Here is a 25,165-nt window from a genome sequence, read left to right as displayed (position 1 = left end):
TTTTTTAATCTTATTCCGCATGGCTTCATTATTTAATTTATATAAATCCTCATATTGATTAGATACATAGATCCCAAGATCACGAATTGGATCAGGATTGCAGGCTTGATGTCTAAGAGTTTCTGGAAGAAATTCACTCTCCAGGTTCATAATTAAGATCTCAGTCTTATTTTGATTAATTTTGTATCCCCCAATCTGTTGAAACTGTGCAAATTCTGCTAGTACCTGCTCAATATTCTGGCTCTCAGGTTTAAGATAAAGAATGATGCAATCTGCAAACAACTTTCATTTTGCCATGGCCAATATTGAAGTTCTAATTATCAAATTATTTTGAACCTTAATGGCCAAAGGTTCAATGATGGGTGATAGCCGGCTCCCTTGTCTAGTCCCCTGATTTACATTTATTGTCCCTGCTAAGTTAGTAGTAATAAAAACCTACCCAGACACAAAAAAGTGCATCCCAATTTACCAGGTCAAACGCTTTTTCTGCGTTCACCATCATGACAAGTGCAGGGGTTCGGTAACTATTACAAAAATCTAGAGCCTGAACTAAAAACCCTGTATTGGCTGACATTTCCCTTCCTGCAATAAACGCTGTCTGGTCTCTATGGATCACTTGTTGTGCTATTGGGATAAAACGCTGTGCCCAGATTTTCATAAAAATGGTATAGTCTGTGTTAAGTAGTCTAATCAGCCTGTAGGCCTTATTATCCTTGGGATTTTTCCCTTTTTTCACAAAGCTCACAATAATCCATTCTTTCAAAGTGGAGGGAATACTGCCATCTCCCTTTACATAATTAAAAATCATTTTTCAAAAAGGGTGGTAATTCCTTACAAAAAACCTTATAAAATTCAGTTGGTATCCCGTCATTCCTGCAGGCTTTAGCTCCGCCACAGTACCCAGGACTGCCATGATTTCCATTCCTGATATATCATGTTGAAGTTTTTCAGCCTGAATATTTGGCAGGAGATTTACACCCACAAAATAGTGCTGTATTGCCTCTTGGCCAACCCTGTACTTAGTAGCAAAAAGCTGATCGTGAAGCTCTACAAAAACTTGAGCAATCCTATCTTCATCTGTCACCATTGCCCTAATCCTGGGATCTATAACCTTGTTAATTAAGGCTGCTTCCTGTTTAGCGTTGGTAGAGCAGGCTAACAATTTGCTAAAAAATTGGACTTTCTTCATACGTTCGTTGTAAAAAAGTCCTGGAACTATTGATTTCTTCCAGCAAAAAAAAGGCATTATCGACTGCTCATTGGAGATCGGCTTTATGATTTCTTTGTTTCCTAGATGGATTGGCCATATGTGCAATCATTTGGCCACGAACTGCCACCTTAAAACTTCCCCAAACTGCAAAAACCCCTGCAGTTCCCTCATTGACCCTAATTAATTCCTGTATCCATTCCCTTGTATCTACAACCCATTGTTGATTTGAGAGAAGGAGTTGATGAATCTACCACCTGGATCTTGTCCCTTTCCGCCCTTCAATTTCTAGGTCCAACTTAACCAAGGAGTGGTCTGAAAACAAGTTTGCCCCTATTTCTGAGCTAGTGTGTTTTAGGGAACGAGAAATTAGAAATAAATACATTTGTGACGCTGTTCGAAATTGATGGGAATAACAAGTATATTCAAGTACTTCCTGATTAACTTTTCATCATGGATCCATTACCTGATAAATTTGTATTATTGTATCTAAAAAAGTTTAAGTCTTCGGTTTTAATTGTTTCTTATTTTTGTTGGAAGTATCCTTTATCAAATCTTGAATATAGTTAAAATCCCCTCCAAAGATAATCTGGCTCGAAAACCCTCTAAGTAATTAATGAATCTTTATCACGGATGAAGGATCATCCATTATTAGGCCATAATAGTTAACAAAATTTAATGTGACCCCATTCAAATTAAACGTGACCCATAACCATCGTCCATGAGGATCCCTCTGAACTTGAAGAAACTCCTAGTCCAGACCCCTGTCGAAGTATATCGCCACCCCTCTCATTGCCAACCCTGCAGAGGCAAAGAACACTTTCGAGAAAGCTTTTGAACATGCAGTTTTGGTGAATTTACTTTTAAATGCGTCTCCTGGAGGAAAAGGACCTGAAGTGCAAATGAGGCCAACCATCTTATTAACCCTCCATATTTTTGTTTGTTAAAAATTCCTTTCACATTAACCGAGATAATTCAAAATGTAATATCCATCTCTATGATTTAACCCCACAAATCATAATACTTTATTCAAAACCCTTTTTTCCTTCAAACTAACCCCCCCTGCATCCTCCCTTAGACCCAACCTCCCCTTCCCCAGAGAGGTGGCTGAGCCCACCAGCCACATCCCACCCGCCACTAGTGCCCTGCAGGGTGCCTTGGTGCTGCACCCTACATGACCCACCCAACTTCTCCTTCTATTCTATCTTCCAGAGGAGATTTTGCGCAGCAAACCCTGTGCTTCATCTATGTTAGTAAACATATGAAATTTGCCTTTGATTAGTACTCGTAGCTTTGATTGCTGAGCTATTGAGCCCTGAGCCTTAAAAAGAGAAAGCATGTTAACAAACTCTTTGCCCCTGCGTGCAGCTTCTACCGACATATCAGCAAAAAAACGGCAGCTAGAGATTTTGTTAATTGCAAATTGTCTCTGCTGAATTGCCTTGGTTAGGATCTTTTCTTTGATCCGGTAATCTGAAAAGTTAATCAAAATAGTGCGTGCAAACTTTGAATTTGGTTGCGGGTGAGCAGCGACTCAATAAGCTCTTGTAATAGTGAGGTCTCTGGTGAATTCAGGTAAAACATTTTTTTTAATGAAAGTCTCGACCCACTGAAGTGTTTGGGACCCTTCACTCCCCTCTGGCAACCAAAATATACATAGATTTGCATGCCGGGTATGCTTTTCAGGTTCCTCAAGCTTATTCTCTAGGGCAACTTTTTCCTTTTTAGCTTCGCTCATTCTCTGATGCATCGTGGTAATTTTATCTTCCAACTGTGCAATTCTGGACTCCGCTTCTTGCATTCTAGCTGGGAACCCAGCCACTTTTATTCCAAGGTGCTGGTAAAGGGAGGCTATTTAATTTATTTGAGATATCTTTATCTCCCTTATTTCGTCTAGGATAAGGTTCAACATGCCCTTTATATCCATTTGACGAGCATTCTCTATTTCTGATGCTTGTTCCTGTGAATCATATTCAGTTCTCTCATTTTTCTTGCAGTTGTCAATTTGGGGTCTTAGGATTTCTAGTCCATTCCTGACTGGCGACTGAAGCTCTGCCTGTGACTGACCCAGACACTGTGTTGCTAGTTGTGGTAGACTTGGGTGTTGTAATGCAAACTGGAGCTGGGCCCGGGACTGAGGCAGGGAATCCATCAGGGTGATCTTAACCTTCCAAAGGGAAGCCTTTAATGCGTTTTGTTCCGTAATAATTGGATGGCATGGAGGAAATTGCGCATTTTGGATGGGGCAGACTATTACATCCTCCGTGGACACCTCCAGGTGTTCTTGCAGCTTGACTGATGCTTTTCCCGGTATAGATTGTGATGCTTATCCTTTCATGAATAATCAGAAGTCTAACTTTTTTTGCCCTTCCTCTGTTCCTGTGGGGGTTGCATTCAAGACCTGCTCAGCCTCCGAACTTATTTGCTCTTCCGGGCCTCCCTCCTTCCCCTTCTCTACACCAAGATCGCTCACTCTCAAATCCTGCTGGAGTTCTGGCAGATCTTCTTCTGAGCTTTCAAAACTTGAGTTTATGCCAGATCGCTTTTGATTATACTCAGCTTTAGCTGCGGATTATAGCGCCTTTGATTGGGCCAATCGTCTTTTGGCCTTAAATTCTGCTGCAGTGTCCGCTTTAGCTGTTAGATTTAATTGTTTCAGGTGATTTTCCCATTTTTACTATTTTTTTTCTTCCGTGTCTGGGAGTCTCTCCCAGTTGTAGTGCTTCTAGCAGCCTTTCCCGCTCTGCCTTATATTCAACTTACTTATTCAGACTGTATTTCCTCTATTCATTCTCGCTTTGGCTTCTCCCAGCCTGGTCCCTTTCTATATAAGCAAAAAATGCAGAAAAAAAAGGTTTCCAGGACACCACACAGTCTAGCCACAGAGTCAGAGTCAACCAGTTATCGGCCCTTGTCAGCAGCACCTCTCCTGCCTCTGTAATTACAGGAAATTAAGCTGGCTTACCTCCACAAAAAAACAAACTTTACTGAAAAATACAGGCTAAAGGCGTAAGGGTTACGATAAAGCTGCTAGTCCGTCACCTCCTTCCGCTCCTTGTCTCTCCTTGTCTCTCTAACTCATTAGCCACCAGGCCCAAAACAGGCTCCTGCAGCCTCAACCTCCAGGAACAGGCTGCAATCAGAGGCATCGGCAGAGACGGCAGAGACGGCAGAGACAAACTTCAGAAAGCCATTATCGCTGGAAGCTGCATCCACCACACATGCCAATACCAGCCTCCTGATATTCCAAGGCCAGTCGTGTCCATTCACCCGCGATTGTTTCTGCCACCAAATCACCTATGTATTCAAAAGCTGGCAAGAAACTATACAAGTTTAAGCCGCGGTTCTCCTCTGGTCCACTCCAAGCTCCATGCTCACTTCGGCAGCTCAAACTCCATTACAGGGGGCAGGGGCAGGCGAACACCTGCAGCTACATGTGAGCGGGAGTCGCCTTAGCCCATTCTCCTAAATTTCTCTGGTTTTGTATGAGTGGAATGTCCAACTAACTATAACGTCCCTGAAACCTGTTGTCACTGACCATGTCATGAATGATGTAATATGTGACGTCATCAGCAGTGCATTGCGGGGGCGCTAGTTATCGTTAGCTCAACTAACTATATCAACTGAATTTCTCTGGTTTTGTATGAGTGAAATGTCCAACAAACTATAACGTTCCTGAAACCTGTGTTTTTTTCAGTGAAATTCTAAGGTTTTTTAAATGCTTATTTCTAACTATGCCTACATAGGTAGGACATGTGCAGAAAGAGAAACATCTTGATGACATCTTGATCGACCGTGTCAGAAATGCAGGCATCCAGGGCCCTGCCCTGTCATGGATTGGATCTTTCCTTCAACACCGCTCCCAATCGGTTCAGCTGTCCTCTTTTTCTGCCCCCCATATCTCACTTTCCTGTGGTGTCCCCCAGGGTTCTGCTCTGTCCCCTCTCCTATTCAACTTATATATGCAGCCTCTTCTTGCTTCTCTTCGTCACTCCTCTGTTACTATTTTTAACTACGCAGATGATCTGCAACTAATCTTTCCCATTGATTCTTCCCCTCTTTCTCGCTCTAACTTTCAAACTATAACGCTCACTATCTATGAGTGGATGAACTTCAGCCAGCTGAAGCTCAACCCCAGCAAGACCGAGCTGGTTTTGATTGGTGGGTCCACGAACCCCTGGAGTTCCAACTTTTGGCCCTCGGCCCTTGGTCCTGCCCCCTGCCCCGTTAATACTGTGAAAAGCCTTGGCGTCGTCATCTCCTGTGACCTTTCGATGAGGCCCCAAATTAATGCGGTTACATCGGCCTGCTTCTATCATCTTAGGAGAATCGGGAAAACCCGAAGGTATCTATCTCCGGAGGCTCTCATTCTAGTCATTATGGCCCTGGTCACCTCACGTATCGATTACGCCAACTGTCTGTACGTGGGGATCCCTGCATACCACCTTCACCGGCTCCAGCTGGTACAAAACCAGGCTGCCAGACTGGTCTTCCAACAGCCGAAATACCAACATGTCACACCTTTATTGGAAAGACTTCACTGGCTCCCGGTAGCGTACCGCTGTATTTTTAAAATGGGTTGCACCGTCTTTAAATCTCTATCCACTCCCGCTCCTGCTTTTATCTCTCTTAGTCTCCACCCCCACGTTCCATCACGACACCTTAGGTCCTCTGCCCAAAACCTCTTGATCACTCCCAGGTTTAAACGTAAGAAACACGGTGGTGCTTGTTTTTCTTTTCTTGCCCCTTCTTCTTGGAATTCTTTCCCCCTCTCCATTCCCCTTGCCCCGGACTACATCACTCTCCGTAAACTTCTGAAGACTCACCTGTTCCGTCTTGCTTACGACTAGCCTTTTTTCACCCCCTGAGTCCCCCCCACTTGTCCTTGAGCCCCATTAAACCAATTGGTGTACGTGCGCGGTAACAAGCATTTTTAACATAACATAACATAACATAACAGAAAGAAAGGTGCAGAAAGAAGCAAGAGAAATGCAGAAAGAAGCATCAGAAGTCCAGAAAGACAAAGAAAGGAAGAGATATGCAGAAAGAGGCCTTGTTGCAAAGTCATCTTGTGCCCCCAAATTTTTGCTGACTGGTGTTAGATTTGAAATGTCCTTTCCCATAATGCCTTTGTCGTACTGTTTTAGGTTAGCAGTGTGTGGCTAAAATACATGCATTTGTATTCATGTTATGCAACCCACTGAGTTATCTTCGCAACATGTAAGTTTTAGTTAGCCAGTGTGCATCCATTTTAAATTTCGCAATCCATATTAGACTGTGTCTGGGTTAGGCCTCAGTGCTCATATAGCTTTTTTCAGCAGAACACAGTGTTTTGTTATCATTTCTCCTGCTCTCCAAAGCTGTTTCCTTGACTTGCTAATGAATAAGGTATTCTGTCATCACATAACTAGCTGAATGTGTAGCCTCTGCCCCCACCTTAGGAGATGATGAAACCCAGCACCATGGCCTTGTATTCAGATAACATGTTCCCATCTGGCAAGTGTTAGCTCATCTCTCTGTGCTCCATTGTTCATGTTCAGCCCAGGCCAGTAACTTTCCACGGTGAGCATGGTTAGAGATGGCTGAGAAGTCCTTTTTACCTACTGTAACCTGTTGGGCAGCCAGTCCCCTCAGCGTCCATCTTAGGGTGCAGGTCTGACCGGGGCTCTCTCTGCAGAGAACTGCAAATAAAGCCTGCTTATATTCTCTACTGACTGACCAACTCTTCACTTGGGAAGGCAAAGCAGGTGGTTGTATATATAACCCGCGGGGCCCTTAGAGGGCCATGTCCTTCAATGGTACTGGTGGTAACTGACTCTGACTAACCAGGCCCGGAACCAGTGCTATGCTGAAAGACACTTAGAATACAGTGAAAACACCTACATACACTAGGGTACACTATGGGTTGGGGTACCCCTGTGATTGGCATGACCTCCCCTGTAAGGCCTTAGTACATATTAGGGCAGTGGGATTAAAACTACCTCCAAGTCAGTGGTGCAGAAAGTGGCAAGAGAAGGGCAGAAAGAAGCAAGTGAAATGTAGAAAGAGGCAACAGAAGTGCAGAAAGAAGCAAGAGCAGTGCAGAATGAACCAACAGAGGTACAAACATAGGTAATAGTGGTGCAGGAAGAGGTAGGAGAGGTGCACAGAGGCAAGAGGGGTACAGAAATAGGCAGGAGGGGTGCAGAAAGAAGGAAGACAAGTGCAGAAAGAAGCAACAGAGGTGCTGAAAGTGGCACAAAGGGTACAGAAAGAGGCAAGAGAAGTGCAGAAATAAAAAGAAGTGGTAGAGAAAGAGGCAGGAGAGGTGCAGAAATATGCAGGAAGGGTACAGAAAGAGGGGACAGAGGTAGAAAAAGAGGCAAGAGATATACAGAAATTTGTAAAAGAGGTGAAGAAAGAAGCAATAGCAGTGCAGAAAGAACCAACAGAGGTGCAGAAAGAAGCAAGAGGGGTGCAGACAGAGGTAGGAGACGTACACAAAGAGGCAAGAGGGGTACACAAACAGACAAAAGGGGTGCTGAAAGAAGGAAGAGAAGTGTAGAAAGAAGCAACAGAGGAGCTGAAAGAGAAAAGAAGGGTGCAGAAAGAAGTAATAGATTCACAGAAAGAGGCAATAGAGGTACAGAAAGAGGCAAGAGAGATGCAGAAAGAAGCAAGTGAGGTGCAGAAAGAAGCAAGAGAGGTGCAGAAAGAAGAGAGAGAGGTTCAGGATGAGGCAAGAGAAGAGCAGAAAGTTGCAAGTGAGGTACAGAAAGAGCCAAGAGATGTTCAGAAAGAGGCAAGAGAAGCGCATAAAGAGGCACTTGAGGTGCAGAACGACGCAAGAGAGGTACAGAAACAAGCAAGAGAAGTACAGAAAAAGGCAAGAAAATTTCTGAAAGAAGCAACAGAGATTCAGAAAGAGGCACGAAAGGTGCAGAAAGAGGGAACAGGGTGCAGAAAGAGGCAAGAGGGATACAGAAATTCATACAATAGGTACAGAAAGAAGTGAGAGCAGTGCAGAAAGAACCAACAGAGGTACAGAAAGAGGCAAGAGGGGTACAAAAAGAGGTACAGAAAGATGCACGAAAGGTGCAGAAAGAGGGAACAGGGTGCAGAAAGAGGCAAGAGGGATATAGAAATTCATACAATAGGTACAGAAAGAAGCGAGAGAAGTGCGGAAAGAAGCAAAAGAGGTGCAGAAAGAGGCAAGAAAACTACACAAAAAGTCAAGAGAGGTGCAGAAAGACGCAATAGGGGACAGAAGGAAACAAGAGAATTTCAGAAAGAAGCACCAGAGGTGCTGAAAGAGGCAAGAAGGGTGCAGAAAGAGGAAAGAGGAGTGCAGAAGGAAGCAACAGAGGTGCAGAAAGAGGCAAGAGAGGTACAGAAACAAGCAGGAAAGGCGCGGAAGGAGTGAACAGGGGTGCAGAAAGAGGCAAGAGGGATACAGAAATTTGCAAAATAAAAAAAGAAAGAAGCAGGAGCAGTGCAAAAGGAAGCAAGAGAAGTGTAGAAAGAGGTAAGAGGGGTGCAGAAAGAGGTAGGAAGGGTATAGAAAGAGGCAAGAGAGGTGCAGAAAGAAGGAAGAGAAGTGCAGAAAAAAGCAACAGAGGTGCTTAAAGAGACAAGAAGGGGGAAGAAAGCGGGAAGAAGGGTGCAGAAAGAGGCAAGAGGGGTACAGAAAGAAGCAAGTGAGGTGTGGTGCAGAAAGAGGCAACAGAGGTTTAAAAAGAGTCAAGAGAGGTGCAGAAAGTAGAAGAGATTTGCAGAAAGAGGCAAGAGAAATGCAGACAGGGGGGGCAAGATGGCGGCCGCTTGAGTGGCCGGTGCAGAGCTGCGGTGGGGACGCCGACCCGATGTGAGCCTAGAAAGTTTTATCGCATGACGCATGACGGAGTTTGACGTACCCGTGGCTGGATTTTGCGTTTTTGCTGGGAGAGAGGGTTTGAGCGCGATCAAGCGCTATGCTGGTGGCGTTTTCCCGTTGCAGAGCAGCAAGGCGGATGTTGAGGGTGGTTCTGCAGGCTCTGGAGGCTTTCGCTCCCGGCCGCTACGATCCAGGTGGAGGGCGGAGCCAGCGATTGAATCGGACGCTGAGCTTTACACGCAGCCGACGGTTCTGCAGTGACCGCAGGAGAGAGGAAAAGGTGCACTCAGAGTTCGCCGGTGATTATAGCCGGCCAGCATTTTGGCAGAGGAATCGACTCCAGAGGATTCAAGGCGGGATGGCACCTAAACAGAACCCAGGATTGAAAACGGGCAATTAAAAAAAAAATCACACGTGGGGATGATCTTCCCCAGTTGGAACAGCAAAGAAAAAGACAGCATGGAGCACCCAAGACTCGGCTGGCAACCGCCTCTGTTCTTGAAATGCTGGTCAAAGCGGGTAAGGAGAAAGGTTCTAAGGATATGGGAGAGGGTATTGTTTTAGATGAGGCTTGTTGGAACCTAAATATGTCAGATCACCTAGGGTAGCCTGGCCTAGGGTAAGACACTATCACTAGAGGCGCATGTGTGAAGGTTGCAAACCACCCAGCAGTTAACCAACATAATTTAACTCAAAAAGGACGCTACACCAATGTTTGGAAAAATATGGATTGCTTTATAAAAATAATTAGGTTCTTCTGTATATCTCTTTTCTTTTTACACCAATATTTCTCCTTATTCCTTCTCACTTTGCTTAACAGATAACATTTACAATTTCATTTCACATTCCATAGGTCAGTTTCATTACAGTTCAATATGGCTTCCTTTACATTTACTTAACAGTGCTACACATTTAATGAAGAAGGAAAGAGTTAAATAGACCAATCTATGCTGTATTCTCATTGAACAGTGGCCTCCTAGAAGTATTTCCAGGAGCTCACACCAATGATTTCCTTGACTTTTAACTCCCACACCGTTTCAGGGCTACTGGATAAGTAATATATCCTGCACTACATTCCTTGTGCAGGGAGACTACCACTCCGTCTCCAAACAGGTATTGTCCTCTCCTAGCAACTCCCAGAGGACTTATTACTGAGGCAGTATTCCCCTCTACCCCCGTTTATCTGGCGCCTTCTGCTCTGAACTCGTGTAACCACCCACAGCGGCTTCCTCCTATTAAAACAGGCAACCCACTGTTACCACGAAGGGAAACCTCTGACCCTGCATCAACGGAGAGGTGTAGTTCACTCGGCCGATACCGGCCAACTGGGTTACTCAGGGGCACCCCTTCACTCACTGGCTGCTGCTGACTTACTCACAGCCCTTATTCAGCAGGGCTGCCGGTGTGCTTGGGGCGGATCCCACTCTTCCAGTCACCCGACAATCCTCTTTCACCTTTTCCCCCCTTTCCGCCACCTTACTTGGCTGATTTGACACAGGGATGAGGCAAAGTCCCTCCTGGTTCGTACTCTGGCTGGTCCTCTACCGGACTACGGGTTCTCCGCACTTGCTAGAAGGACGAAGGAAGGCCAGACGGGGGCTGCCGGTGAAGTACTCTCCCGCGCTGCTGCCGTCGTTCCTTCGTTGTCGGCGCTTCCGCTCCTGCGCGTCGGAGTAGTGTCTCTGTCTGGCAACGCCTCCGAAGCCCGGGGTTCCAGGACACTCCCCGGCCTGCTCACGTACAGCGCCACTCCTCACACAAGGCCGGTATCACGGAGCCTGCGCAAGACTAAGCGCTCCTCTGCTCATGCGCGCCGCCTGCCACTACCACAGTCAACGCAGGACCCTGTGACTCGCTTGAATCTCCCTCAGATCAATCGGTAAGGGGATCTGGCGAGGGGGCAAGAAGCAGGGAAGGAGCTTCTTTCAGACAGCGTCACTTAAAGCAGGGGTTGCAGGATTCACAAGGGCCAGTCAGTGTTCCACCAATGCCTCCAGCTACCAAGCCTTAGCAAGAGGGTTTGGTCAGGGATGAACGGGGGAACGTCTCCTTGGAGAGGCTGCCTATTCCACCGACAAACTAACTTCTCCTAGCGCGTCCCCCTCCTCTCACCACCGCCTCCCTCCTCTAGCTCAACAGTCTACACAAAATGGCTTCCTGACCCCTACCCTTATATAGCCTATCCTTACAGGGTCCAGTAAGGTCCAGAAGGTTCTGGAAGGCCTAATACTAACCTATGGGGCACTCTAGGGGACTGACAGTTGTGGCAGTTAGAAGCCACCATTTTGTTGAACTAAGGAAATTCCTGTCAGGAAGGGCACCTAAACTGAGGTGAATGATTATGAGGGTAAAAGAGCACCTATCCCCTTGACCAACACCTTGAAAAATCTAGTGGACACAAAAATAATTAAAGGCATGAGGGGCAAAAAGGGGACTAAATAAATAATACATTGGAGGGACTACGCAAAAAGTCAGACAGGTCTAACACGCGTCCCCCCCAGCTGAAAGTGGGAAGAGCTACCCAACCCCTTGGGAGTCCTCTTCACTAAGGCGGAAATACCTGGAAAGACTGTCTGCATTGGCGTGGTCCACTCCAGGTCGATGTTCCACCCGGAAGTCCATTCCCTGTAGGGAGATGGACCACCTCAACAGCTTGGGATTCTCCCCCTTCATCTGCATCAGCCAACGAAGGGGGCGCTGGTCAGTCTCAACCAGGAAGTGCGAGCCAAACAGGTATGGCCGCAGCTTCTTCAGAGCCCACACCACCGCAAAAGCTTCCCTCTCAATTGCACTCCACTTCTGTTCCCGGGGAAGCAGTCTCCTGGATAGGAAGACTACAGGCTGATCCAGGCCCTCTTCATTCAGTTGCGATAACACTGCCCCAATGCCATGTTCTGATGCATCTGTCTGGACAATGAATTCCTTGGAGAAGTCTGGGGCCCTCCGGACCGGTGCTGCACACATTGCCTGCTTCAGTTTCTCAAAAGCTTGCTGACAAGCTTTCGTCCAAACTAACCGTCGAGGTTGTTTCTTGGAGGTGAGCTCTGTGAGGGGCGCTACCATAGTGCCATACCCCTTCACAAAGCGATGGTAGTATCCTGTGAGGCCCAGGAAAGCTCGGACCTCAGTCTGTGTCTTGGGGGGTTCCCAGGCCATGATGCCTCAATCTTTGCCTGCAGGGGCTGCACTGTCCCCCTACCCACCAAGTGTCCAAGGTACACAACCGACCCCTGCCCAATCTGGCATTTGCTGGCTTTGATTGTCAATCCAGCTTGTTTCAGGGCCTGGAGAACTGCTTGCAAATGTTGCAAATGGTCCTCCCAACTGCTACTGAAGACAGCAATGTCATCCAGGTAAGCAGCGGAGAAACCCTCCGTTCCAGAGAGGACCTGATTCACCAGCCGCTGAAATGTGGCAGGGGCATTTTTGAGCCCAAAGGGCATCACACGAAATTGGAAGTGTCCCTCAGGCGTGGAGAAGGCTGACCTTTCCTTTGCTCCATCTTTCAAGGAGATCTGCCAGTACCCTGAAGTGAGGTCAAAGGTACTTAGGTATTGGGCAGCTCCTAGCCGGTCAATTAATTCATCCGCCCTAGGGATCGGATGAGCATCAGTCTTTGTAACTGAGTTCAGTCCCCGGTAATCCACACAGAACCTCAGTTCTGGCGTGGTGCCTGGTGGAGCCGCTTTTGGCACTAGCACCACCGGACTGGACCAAGGGCTGTTGGAAGGTTCTATAACTCCCAGCTCGAGCATCTTGGCAACCTCTCCATGGATGCTAGCCTTCACCTTGTCGGACAGCCGGTAGGTCTTTGACTTCACTGCTGGGCTGTCCCCTGTGTCCACATCATGGGTACACAGGTGAGTCCTTCCCGGGACAAGGGAGAACAACGTAGAGTACAGCTCCAGTATCTGGCGGCAGTCCTCCCGCTGTTCAGGAGTTAGAGTGGGAGAGAGAATCACTCCCTCCACTGACCCATCCTTCTCTTGAGACGAGAACAAGTCTGGGAGAGGTTCGCTTTCCGCTTCCTCTCCCCCATCAGTCACCATCATTAAAATGACCTCGGGCCTCTCATGGTGGGGTTTGAGTCGGTTGGCATGCAGCACCCGTAGGGGCTGTCGAGGGGTCTTAAGGTCCACCAGGTATGTGGCCTTACCCTTCTTCTCCAACACTTCAAATGGGCCTGTCCAGCGATCCTGGAGGGCACTAAGCTCTCCAGGCTCCATCACCCACACTTTCTGGCCAGGCTCCAATTCCACCTGGTGAGCATTGTGGTCATACCACTCTTTCATGACTGCCTGGCTGGCCTCCAAGTTGTCAGCAACTTGCTTCCACAACTTTGCCATTTGGCTCCTGAAGGCCAGCATGTAGCTCACCACATCCTGGGGGGGTTTCCTGGGAGACTTCTCCCAACCATCCTTCACCAGGCTGAGAGGACCGCGTACAGGGTGCCCATACAGAAGTTCAAAGGGGCTGAAGCCCACTCCCTTCTGTGGCACTTCCCTGTAGGAGAATAGCAAACAGGGTAGGAGGACGTCCCATTTCCTCCGCAGGCTTTCGGGCAGACTTCTGATCATGCCCTTCAAGGTTTTGTTGAACCTCTCAACCAGTCCATTCGACTGGGGGTGATAAGGAGTGGTGAACCGGTAGGTCACTCCACACTCCTTCCACATTGCCCGCATGTAAGCTGACATAAAGTTGATCCCCCTGTCAGACACAACTTCTTTGGGGAAACCCACTCGGGTAAAGATCCCCATTAGGGCCCTAGCCACCACAGGTGCAGTGACAGTCCTCAGAGGGATTGCCTCTGGGTACCGTGTGGCATGATCCACCAGAACCAGGATAAACCTGTGACCAGCTGTTGTTGGTGGATCCAATGGCCCTACAATGTCGATGCCCACCCTTTCAAAGGGGGTACTAACGACGGGAAGTGGTTCCAGAGGAGCTTTCAGCTTCACCCCTGTTTTCTCACTGGCCTGGCAGGATACACATGTCTGACAGTAGGTGTTGGACGCCACTTTCATCTGAGGCCAGTAAAAGTGGAGGACAAGCCGAGCAAAGGTCTTGTCCTGACCTAAGTGTCCTGCCAAGGGTATAGCATGAGCCAATTCCAGCAGAAAGGCTCGGTATTGTTGCGGGACTACCAAGGCCCTTGACGAACCAGGTAAGGGTACCTTGGGTTCACTGTAGAGGAGTCCATCCTCCCAGTAAATGTGGTAGTGTCCCGTAACATCACCTGCTGCCTGGGCTTCAGCCTGTCGCCTCAGTCCCTCAAGGGTAGGGCACTCCCTCTGCCCCTTACAGAATTCCTCTCTGGTAGGCCCTCCCTCCACATGCCACTCAGCAGGGATGGGTAGGTCCTCCAGCGAGTTTACTTCCCCCTCCACGGACTCCTGGTCCACCACCGCAGGTGGCCGATCTGTCACATGGGGTGTAGAAGCCGAAGCAGGCTCTTCCTGACTTCGGGTCTGTCCCTTTTTGGCAGCGGGTTGGGCCATTGTTCCAGGCTCCAACCCAGGCGAACTCCCTCTCCGGGCAGTCGCAGACCTTGTGCTCACACAGGCCCAGTCAGATGTACCCAGCATCGCGGTGTGCATCCGGTATTCCACCTCTCTCCAAGCGTTGTGCTCCATATCATTCCCCAGCAGACAATCAACTGGCACGGCAGGGCTTACGGCAACTCGAAGTGAACCTGCAACCCCTTCCCACTCAAAGGGAACCTCAGCCACTGGATAGTGGCCCATTCTGCCGTCAGCCATCGCGGCGGGGTGGAGTACATTGGGAACCACCTGCTCTGGAGACACCAGTTGACTTCTCACCATAGTCATACTGGCTCCTGTATCTCTCAGAGCCTCCCCTCTCTGGCCATTGATGGTGATCCACTGCCCATACTTAACAGTATTTGGGGGCACCTGGATCTTAGGAACCATCTCCCGTTCTCCCAGGGACATTAAGGTGACACCCGCCCACTCACCCCCCTTATCTAAGGGCAACTCCTCCCCGAGCGCTACACTAGCTACTCCCGGTGGTTTTCCTCCGGTGGGAGGGGGTGGTCTCTTTGGGCATCTGACATCTCCCTTATAATGTCCAACACCACCACATTCAAAGCAGTGGAGAACCCTTGGCTGCTGGCTTTGGCCAGGATTAGGGTTTCTGGGCGGGTTTGCCCTAGGGGTGAAACCTGTTCCCTTTCCCTGGAAATTGTTTTGGGGACCTTTAGAGAACTCCCTCTTTTTATCTCCCCCCTCCTTCTTCTGGGGGGCACCCTGTCCAGCCTTTTGGGAATCCCCTCCAGTCCCCTTTGAGGACACCCTGGTACTTGCCCAGATGTCTGCCTCCTCTGCAAGCTTCCGGGGATTGGTCAGCTTGCTGTCCACCAGGTGTTGGCGCAGCTCGGGAAAGCATTTCTCGAGGAGGTGCTCTTTCAAAAATAGATCATACAACCCCTCATAATCCCTCACCTCACTGCCCTTTACCCAGCCATCCAATGCCTTTCTTGCATAATCAAGGAAGTCCACCCAGTTCTGGGTGCTTAACTTGTGGCTCCCCCTGAACTTCTGGCGATACCTTTCCGGGGTAAGCCCAAACTTCCTGACCAATGCTAGCTTCATGGTGGGGTAGTTGGTCTGCTCCTCTGATTCCAAGGCCAGCAAGGTGTCCCGACCAGTAGGAGGCATGTACTTATACAACCCCCCGCCCCCAGTGCTTCTCCTGGATCCCATGGGCTCTTAAGGAGACCTCATAGGCTGCCAGCCACTTGGCTATGTCATCCCCCTGACTATAGCTGGCAATTATATCCTTAGGCAGGTAGGGTCTGGACTCCCTGGTTGGTTCTCTGGTTTCGCTGCCACCATTTGGAATTGGAAAGAGTCCCCGTTGCAGGGCCTGGAGTTCTAACTCTTTTAGTTTGAATTCATGAGCCATTCTCCGCTCCTCCTTCTCCTGTTCTAACCTCCTCCCCTCCCTCTTTTCTTCCAACTCCATTTTTGCTATTTCCCACCTTAACAGTCTATCCTCTCTCCTGTCAGCTAACTCGGTTTCTGACAACCCTCTCGATGACACACTGCTGCCCTCCCGTGAGGTTGCCTTGGGGCTGATTGACATCTCACCCACCCCCGGGGAACATTCCGCAGTCCTATCAATGACAGTACCTCTGTCCGATTCCTCCTCTTCCACCGTTCCCTCCTCATTGCGTGCTTCCACCCAAGCCCTCAAACTGGTCTGGAGTTCCCCCTTCTTGGCACCACGCTTAAAGAACACTCCCAATTGTTGACAGAAATCTTTTAGCTGAGCCACCGAATAGGTGTCTAGTTTTTCTAGTGCAAACTCCATTTTACCACAGGCAATTCAAAGCTACACACACAAGAAGAATAGAGTTGCAAGGCAACCTGAAGCTACCTCCACCCCACCACCAGGAACAAATTTGAAAAAAAACAAAAATAAGAATTAGGAGGGCCGCTAGGAGAAAACTCCTGGTGTAGGCTAGTGAATTACGCTCAATTACTACAGAGTAGTTGCAACGACAGTCAGGATCCCACCGCTAGACACCAACTTGTTGGAACCTAAATATGTCAGGTCACCTAGGGTAGCCTGGCCTAGGGTAAGACACTATCACTAGAGGCACATGTGTGAAGGTTGAAAACCACCCAGCAGTAAACCAACGTAATTTCACTCAAAAAGGACGCTACACCAATGTTTGGAAAAATATGGATTGCTTTATAAAAATAATTAGGTTCTTCTGTATATCTCTTTTCTTTTTACGCCAATATTTCTCCTTATTCCTTCTCACTTTGCTTAACAGATAACATTTTATTATTATTATTATTAAAGGGAATTTATATGCAAAGAGCGCAACTAAACCCGGAGGCATCAAGGCGCTGAGGATGGAAAACCAGAAAGCTCATTTCACATTCCATTGGTCAGTTTTATTACAGTTCAATATGGCTTCCTTTACATTCACTTAACAGTGCTACACATTTAATGAAGAAGGAAAGAGTTAAAGAGACCAATCTATGCTGTATTCTCATTGAACAATGGCCTCCTAGAATTATTTCCAGGAGCTCACACCAATGATTTCCTTGACTTTTAACTCCCACACCGTTTCAGGGCTACTGGATAAGTAATATATCCTGCACTACATTCCTTGTGCAGGGAGACTACCACTCCGTCTCCAAACAGGTATTGTCCTCTCCTAGCAACTCCCAGAGGACTTATTACTGAGGCAGTATTCCCCTCTACCCCCGTTTATCTGGCGCCTTCTGCTCTGAACTCGTGTAACCACCCACAGCGGCTTCCTCCTATTAAAACAGGCAACCCACTGTTACCACGAAGGGAAACCTCTGACCCTGCATCAACGGAGAGGTGTAGTTCACTCGGCCGATACCGGCCAACTGGGTTACTCAGGGGCACCCCTTCACTCACTGGCTGCTGCTGACTTACTCACAGCCCTTATTCAGCAGGGCTGCCGGTGTGCTTGGGGCGGATCCCACTCTTCCAGTCACCCGACAATCCTCTTTCACCTTTTCCCCCCTTTCCGCCACCTTACTTGGCTGATTTGACACAGGGATGAGGCAAAGTCCCTCCTGGTTCGTACTCTGGCTGGTCCTCTACCGGACTACGGGTTCTCCGCACTTGCTAGAAGGACGAAGGAAGGCCAGACGGGGGCTGCCGGTGAAGTACTCTCCCGCGCTGCTGCCGTCGTTCCTTCGTTGTCGGCGCTTCCGCTCCTGCGCGTCGGAGTAGTGTCTCTGTCTGGCAACGCCTCCGAAGCCCGGGGTTCCAGGACACTCCCCGGCCTGCTCACGTACAGCGCCACTCCTCACACAAGGCCGGTATCACGGAGCCTGCGCAAGACTAAGCGCTCCTCTGCTCATGCGCGCCGCCTGCCACTACCACAGTCAACGCAGGACCCTGTGACTCGCTTGAATCTCCCTCAGATCAATCGGTAAGGGGATCTGGCGAGGGGGCAAGAAGCAGGGAAGGAGCTTCTTTCAGACAGCGTCACTTAAAGCAGGTGTTGCAGGATTCACAAGGGCCAGTCAGTGTTCCACCAATGCCTCCAGCTACCAAGCCTTAGCAAGAGGGTTTGGTCAGGGATGAACGGGGGAACGTCTCCTTGGAGAGGCTGCCTATTCCACCGACAAACTAACTTCTGGGACACCACCTGGTGGTTTCGATTCCCCACTTACTCAAGGAGGTTCCACACACAGACTACAAATACCAGCATGCAGAAGCCTGCTTCTTCAGCGTTAGTTGAAATATTTCTTTAAGGCAGAGGAGGGGCCTCGATAAAGACTCTAATGGGAGTGGTCAAGTGAACACTCAAATGGCCACCAGGTGTGAGGCTCTGCCATTGTAACAGGCACTGAGGAAAGCTGAATCGCTGAAACGCGTCTGTCGATTTGTTACACTTTTTGCCAAGTGATAAATCCTCCTGATTGTATCCTGGTGTTTTTTACCCTTCTTCAACAGTGAGTGGGGATTTGAACTTCATATATATATATATATATATATATATATATATATATATATATATATATATATATATATATATATATATATATATATATATATATATATATATATATATATATATATATTTATATTCACTGAAAAAACCATAGGTTTCAGACATGTTATAGTTAGGAATTAGCATTTAAAAAACCTTAGAAATTAACTGAAAAAACCATAGGTTTCAGGGCTGTTATAGTTAACAGGACATTTCACTCCTTCAAAGGCATTAAAATTCCTCTGTTATAGTTAGTTCTGCTAACTATAACTCGTGCGTCCTCAATCCACTGCAGATGATGTCACATATTACATCATTCATGACATGGTCAGTGGCATCACTCATGACATCACTCATGTCATCTCAAATGACATCACTGATGATATAATCCAATGAATGTGGTTTGGTTTGTTATTTAAATATGTATTATCTATATAGCAATCTGCATTGAAGAATGAGTGGATATATAAATATAAATATCTGGATGGAGGATTTAGTAGCAGTGGGATTGACTGTTTACTTGACTAATTTAAAGTGTCTCCCTAAATATATTGGATAGTGACTAAACTGTGTGAATATCTGTATCACTTTGTCAGTTGTTGTGTAAACTGCTGGACCAGTTGGTTACTAGCTATGTGAAAGTCTATATTAGTTGTTGATTAGTTAACTGAGTATTTGTATGGGAGAGTGAATGTGTTTGTGGTTCGGTGGGGGTGTGTGACTGCCCAAAGATGTGTGAATAGTTGATTCAGTAGGTATATGAGGTAAAGACTACATGTTATACCAGTTGTTTGGGGGGAGTGAATATCATTATGGGTGTGGTGATGAGCAAATATATTTCTCAATGGTACATGCCCAACAAACTAGAAAAATAAAAGGCAGTGTATGTGACAGTTGTTGTATATAAATAAGTATACATAAGACTCAGTGATTGTATGAGTGACTGTATGGATAACTGTATACTTGTAATAGTGATTTTATAACACACTAAGCATGAGTTGCTATCTATATGAATACATGAAGTGGTGTTTGTATAAGTGTGTAGCTGAGTAAATGTAAGTATGATCCATTGTTTGCATAAGTGAGTAGGATGACTGCATAAGTGAATAGGATGTGTGATGGTGTGAAATATCGATATAGGTGCATAAGTATATTTGATTGTGTTCTATTGATCATTGACAGCATGTATGAGTGAATCTATATGTAAGTGATTAGATTTGTGTGTATATCTAGGAATCACTGAGTGGGTTTTTAGAAACTTGTATTGGTGTGTCAATGTATTCAAATAAGTACGGTTAGAATTACTTTTCAGGATCAATACTGGGCTCAAAGATGCAGCACTGAGGTCTCTCCTGATAAAATGTGAGTAAATCGGAATTCGTAGTTGGGCTGATTTTAAAAGAATGTTTGTGAATTTCAAAAATCGACACTTAGAAACTTTTTCAGCAAAAAGCAGGCTATGATATCCTATGGGAGGAAATTCAAGTTACTGGTAAGTACGGTTAGAATTACTTTTCAGTATCAGTACTGGGCTCAAAGATGCAGCAGTGAGGTCTCTCCTGATAACAGGTGAGTAAATCGGAATTCGTACTTCGGCTGATTTTAGAGGAATATTTGCACAATGGTGAAGGAGAAGGAAGGGGGCGGGGCCTGAGGTGACATGTCTGCAAACACGCCCTTTGGCACGTTTTAAGTTGGAGAATTCATTCCTCCACAATCCCGAAGGTCCCTAGGGGCCAACTAGCCCACCAGGTACCTCCAGTATGCGCCAGAGAGCTGCGTTGCAGAGCGGTGTTCAGAGGCCACGCCCCCTTTTACAACACTCTGCAACGCAGCTCCTTGGCGCTTACTGGAGGTACCTGGTGGGCTAGTTGGCCCCCAGGGACCCTCAGGATTGAAGAGGAATTAGTTCCTGAACTTAAAACGCTCCAAAGGGCGTGTTTGCACACATTTAATTGTTTATTTTTACATATTTTATTTTTCAAATTACATTATATATTTTTAATATAAATGGAAAAAAAAATTTAAATATTGAAACTGACCATTTTTTTGTATTATGTTTTTATTTTCATATATTTATATTATTTTCTTATTTTTTTTCAGTTGGAATTACCAATGTTATCCTATATAGGGACATTCAATTTGCAGGTAAAGTATGTTCTTGTTACTTCTGTAATCCAGTGCTTGACTCCTAGGTTCAGCACTGGGACCTCTATCTAAAATAAGCAAGTAATTATGTTTTTATCGTTGGTACGATTTTTAGAGAATATTTGTAAGTTTCAAAAATCAACACTTAGAAACTTTTTCAGCAAAAATCAGCGAATGCTATCCTATGGAAGGAAATTCAAGTTACTAATAAGTACGGTTAGAATTAGTTTTCAGGATCAGTACTGGGCTCAAAGATGCAGCACTGAGGTCTCTCCTGATAACAGGTGAGTAAATCGGAACTCGTAGTTCGGCTTATTTTAGAGGAATATTTGTAAGTTCCAAAACTCCACACTTTGAAGAATGTCCAAGTGAAACCAGTCAACGTTAGCCTATGGAAGGAAATTCAAGTTACTGGTAAGTACGGTTAGAATTACTTTTCAGGATCAGTACTGAGCTCAAAGATGCAGCACTGAGGTCTCTCCTGATAACAGGTGAGTAAATCGGAATTCGTAGTTCGGCTGATTTTAGAGGAATATTTGCACAATGGTGAAGGAAGGGGGCATTAAAGGAATTGGTGAAACTAATATACCTGTTTGTGGCACTCTCTCAGCAGGCAATTTTTTGTTGGGATGTAAGCGGCACAGCCTGAGCCGCGAGAGGAGCCCTGCTGCACGTGTGCAGTCCAGCTATGGCGCCAACCGACGTCGCAGCATTTGGGACAGATATGCCAATGGAAGATGTCACGAGCATAACAAACGGCAGATTGTGTTACCGCAACCCACTTGGGATTTGATTTGGTTTTATTCAAGAGAGAATTGCACGACGACTCACAGGAGGATTACAGTGGCACTACAGGTACCAAGAGGCCAGGAGGTTGTCCACACCCATCTGGTCGGGATGAAATACAAACTGGTGCTGTACTAAAACTGCCAAGCCTCCACTCTAAACGATGCCCAGAAGCCCATGAGGAAGTGCTGTTGAAGCACAAAACACGTTGGGCAGGACTGTCAGACTTAGCGAGGCAGATGCGCTTTTTCAACATTGCTTTATTCGATTTAATGAATTGGCGAAATGAATATACCTGTTCGTGGCACTCTCTCAGCAGGCAACTTTTTGTTGGGATATATATAGATATATATATAGATTACTGCTCCAAAGTTCCCAAAGAAAGAGAAGCACTCTTACAGCAGTGTAGACTTCAAGCCTTTATTGGTATGCATGCCGCCAGCATGCCGATTCCTTAAGCAGTTCTGCCACAACAATGCCTGACGCGTTTCAGAATGCAGTTCATTCCTTCCTCAGAGGCTTCCGGCAGATTAGCGCGTGACACAGTCCTCTTATTAAATGCCTGTTGACACGCCCTGAATGGGCTGTTCCGGTGTTGGTCCTCACCGGAGCATTATGTGATTTGCAGTGTCACAATTCAAACTCCTCAAATGGATGCGCAAAGTGTGCCTCAGCATGCGGGTGCATGCTAAATCCTCCGCTGCTGTCCCAACAGTGTAACCTGGTCGATACCAGACCTACGTGGCCCCCATGCTTACCGGGGGAGGTGCTTCTCGGCGGCGGGGCAGCCGCCTAAAGATTACTGCTCCAAAGTTCCCAAAGAAAGAGAAGCACTCTTACAGCAGTGTAGACTTCAAGCCTTTATTGGTATGCATGCCGCCAGCATGCCGATTCCTTAAGCAGTTCTGCCAAAACAATGCCTGACGCGTTTCAGAATGCAGTTCATTCCTTCCTCAGAGGCTTCCGGCAGATTAGCGCGTGACACAGTCCTCTTATTAAATGCCTGTTGACACGCCCTGAATGGGCTGTTCCGGTGTTGGTCCTCACCGGAGCATTATGGGATTTGCAGTGTCACAATTCAAACTCCTCAAATGGATGCGCAAAGTGTGCCTCAGCATGCGGGTGCATGCTAAATCCTCCGCTGCTGTCCCAACAGTGTAACCTGGTCGATACCAGACCTACGTGGCCCCCATGCTTACCGGGGGAGGTGCTTCTCGGCGGCGGGGCAGCCGCCTAAAGATTACTGCTCCAAAGTTCCCAAAGAAAGAGAAGCACTCTTACAGCAGCGTAGACTTCAAGCCTTTATTGGTATGCATGCCGCCAGCATGCCGATTCCTTAAGCAGTTCTGCCAAAACAATGCCTGACGCGTTTCAGAATGCAGTTCATTCCTTCCTCAGAGGCTTCCGGCAGATTAGCGCGTGACACAGTCCTCTTATTAAATGCCTGTTGACACGCCCTGAATGGGCTGTTCCGGTGTTGGTCCTCACCGGAGCATTATGGGATTTGCAGTGTCACAATTCAAACTCCTCAAATGGATGCGCAAAGTGTGCCTCAGCATGCGGGTGCATGCTAAATCCTCCGCTGCTGTCCCAACAGTGTAACCTGGTCGATACCAGACCTACGTGGCCCCCATGCTTACCGGGGGAGGTGCTTCTCGGCGGCGGGGCAGCCGCCTAAAGATTACTGCTCCAAAGTTCCCAAAGAAAGAGAAGCACTCTTACAGCAGTGTAGACTTCAAGCCTTTATTGGTATGCATGCCGCCAGCATGCCGATTCCTTAAGCAGTTCTGCCAAAACAATGCCTGACGCGTTTCAGAATGCAGTTCATTCCTTCCTCAGAGGCTTCCGGCAGATTAGCGCGTGACACAGTCCTCTTATTAAATGCCTGTTGACACGCCCTGAATGGGCTGTTCCGGTGTTGGTCCTCACCGGAGCATTATGGGATTTGCAGTGTCACAATTCAAACTCCTCAAATGGATGCGCAAAGTGTGCCTCAGCATGCGGGTGCATGCTAAATCCTCCGCTGCAGTCCCAACAGTGTAACCTGGTCGATACCAGACCTACGTGGCCCCCATGCTTACCGGGGGAGGTGCTTCTCGGCGGCGGGGCAGCCGCCTAAAGATTACTGCTCCAAAGTTCCCAAAGAAAGAGAAGCACTCTTACAGCAGTGTAGACTTCAAGCCTTTATTGGTATGCATGCCGCCAGCATGCCGATTCCTTAAGCAGTTCTGCCAAAACAATGCCTGACGCGTTTCAGAATGCAGTTCATTCCTTCCTCAGAGGCTTCCGGCAGATTAGCGCGTGACACAGTCCTCTTATTAAATGCCTGTTGACACGCCCTGAATGGGCTGTTCCGGTGTTGGTCCTCACCGGAGCATTATGGGATTTGTGTCACGCGCTAATCTGCCGGAAGCACCTCCCCCGGTAAGCATGGGGGCCACGTAGGTCTGGTATCGACCAGGTTACACTGTTGGGACAGCAGCGGAGGATTTAGCATGCACCCGCATGCTGAGGCACACTTTGCGCATCCATTTGAGGAGTTTTAATTGTGACACTGCAAATCCCATAATGCTCCGGTCAGGACCAACACCGGAACAGCCCATTCAGGGCGTGTCAACAGGCATTTAATAAGAGGACTGTGTCACGCGCTAATCTGCCGGAAGCCTCTGAGGAAGGAATGAACTGCATTCTGAAACGCGTCAGGCATTGTTTTGGCAGAACTGCTTAAGGAATCGGCATGCTGGCGGCATGCATACCAATAAAGGCTTGAAGTCTACACTGCTGTAAGAGTGCTTCTCTTTCTTTGGGAACTTTGGAGCAGTAAAAAAATATATATATAGATATATAGATATATCGCGTTAGACTCCAAACAGCTTTCCAGGTGTAAAAGGAGAAACGGACACTTCGATGAGCTGAAATAGCAGGTATTAATTTATTTGATTTTCTCAAGTGAATTGCATGTGCAATGAAGAAAAGACGTGTTTCGGCGATCCCAGTCGCCTTGTTCACTAAAACGCCAGTGCCTTGAACCCAACAAAAATGTAAACATCCAAAACGTCATGTGTTGGGCTGTCACCTGACTTGCGATGAACATAGTAGACAGACTTGAAAGTCCAAACAGTTAATCACTGAACACTGGCAATGTATATCTCTACTGCATTCCGTGGTTTTAACAGGCTAAACATTTGGAAGTTCGAAACATTTCATATCTGTTCAAATACATTCACAGTAACCCAATGATGTATACATTTTCACAAATATAAATATTTTAAATTAAATTGTGAAGTAGGTTATTGATGAGTACTCACTTCCCAGAACAATAAAAAAGCCAGCCCTTGACCTAATTCTTTCCACTGCATATTAAATAACAATCACATGTGATTTGGACATAAATTGCTTTTTAAAATAACCACCATGTATACATTGCCCTATCTTAGGTAGACAACCACAAAGTGAATAAAGTGCAAGTGCAGAATTATACAACATGTTTCACACATCCCGTCCGGGAATTGTAAATGTGAAGTAGAATGTTGGAAAGCGCGAAAGCACTACATTATTGACTCTATATACAAATTATATATATACAGAAATATAATCACAAAAAAGCTATATGCAATTAATTCAATTTCTTCATCAATAAATAACAAATGACAACAAACCATCG

General features: G+C 46.8%; 1 protein-coding gene across 2 annotated transcripts in view; it reads right to left on the bottom strand.

Moving 5' to 3' along the window:
• Positions 1-25,165, bottom strand: part of AGBL1 (AGBL carboxypeptidase 1) — a 4,192,795-nt gene that overhangs the window by 1,396,447 nt on the left and 2,771,183 nt on the right. The window lies entirely within an intron of this gene.

The sequence above is a fragment of the Lissotriton helveticus genome, chromosome 3_1 (assembly GCF_964261635.1).
Source record: "Lissotriton helveticus chromosome 3_1, aLisHel1.1, whole genome shotgun sequence".
In the NCBI taxonomy this organism is placed as follows: domain Eukaryota; kingdom Metazoa; phylum Chordata; class Amphibia; order Caudata; family Salamandridae; genus Lissotriton; species Lissotriton helveticus.
Note: the sequence above shows the minus strand (reverse complement) of the source record. Positions and strands in the feature narration are given on the sequence as shown.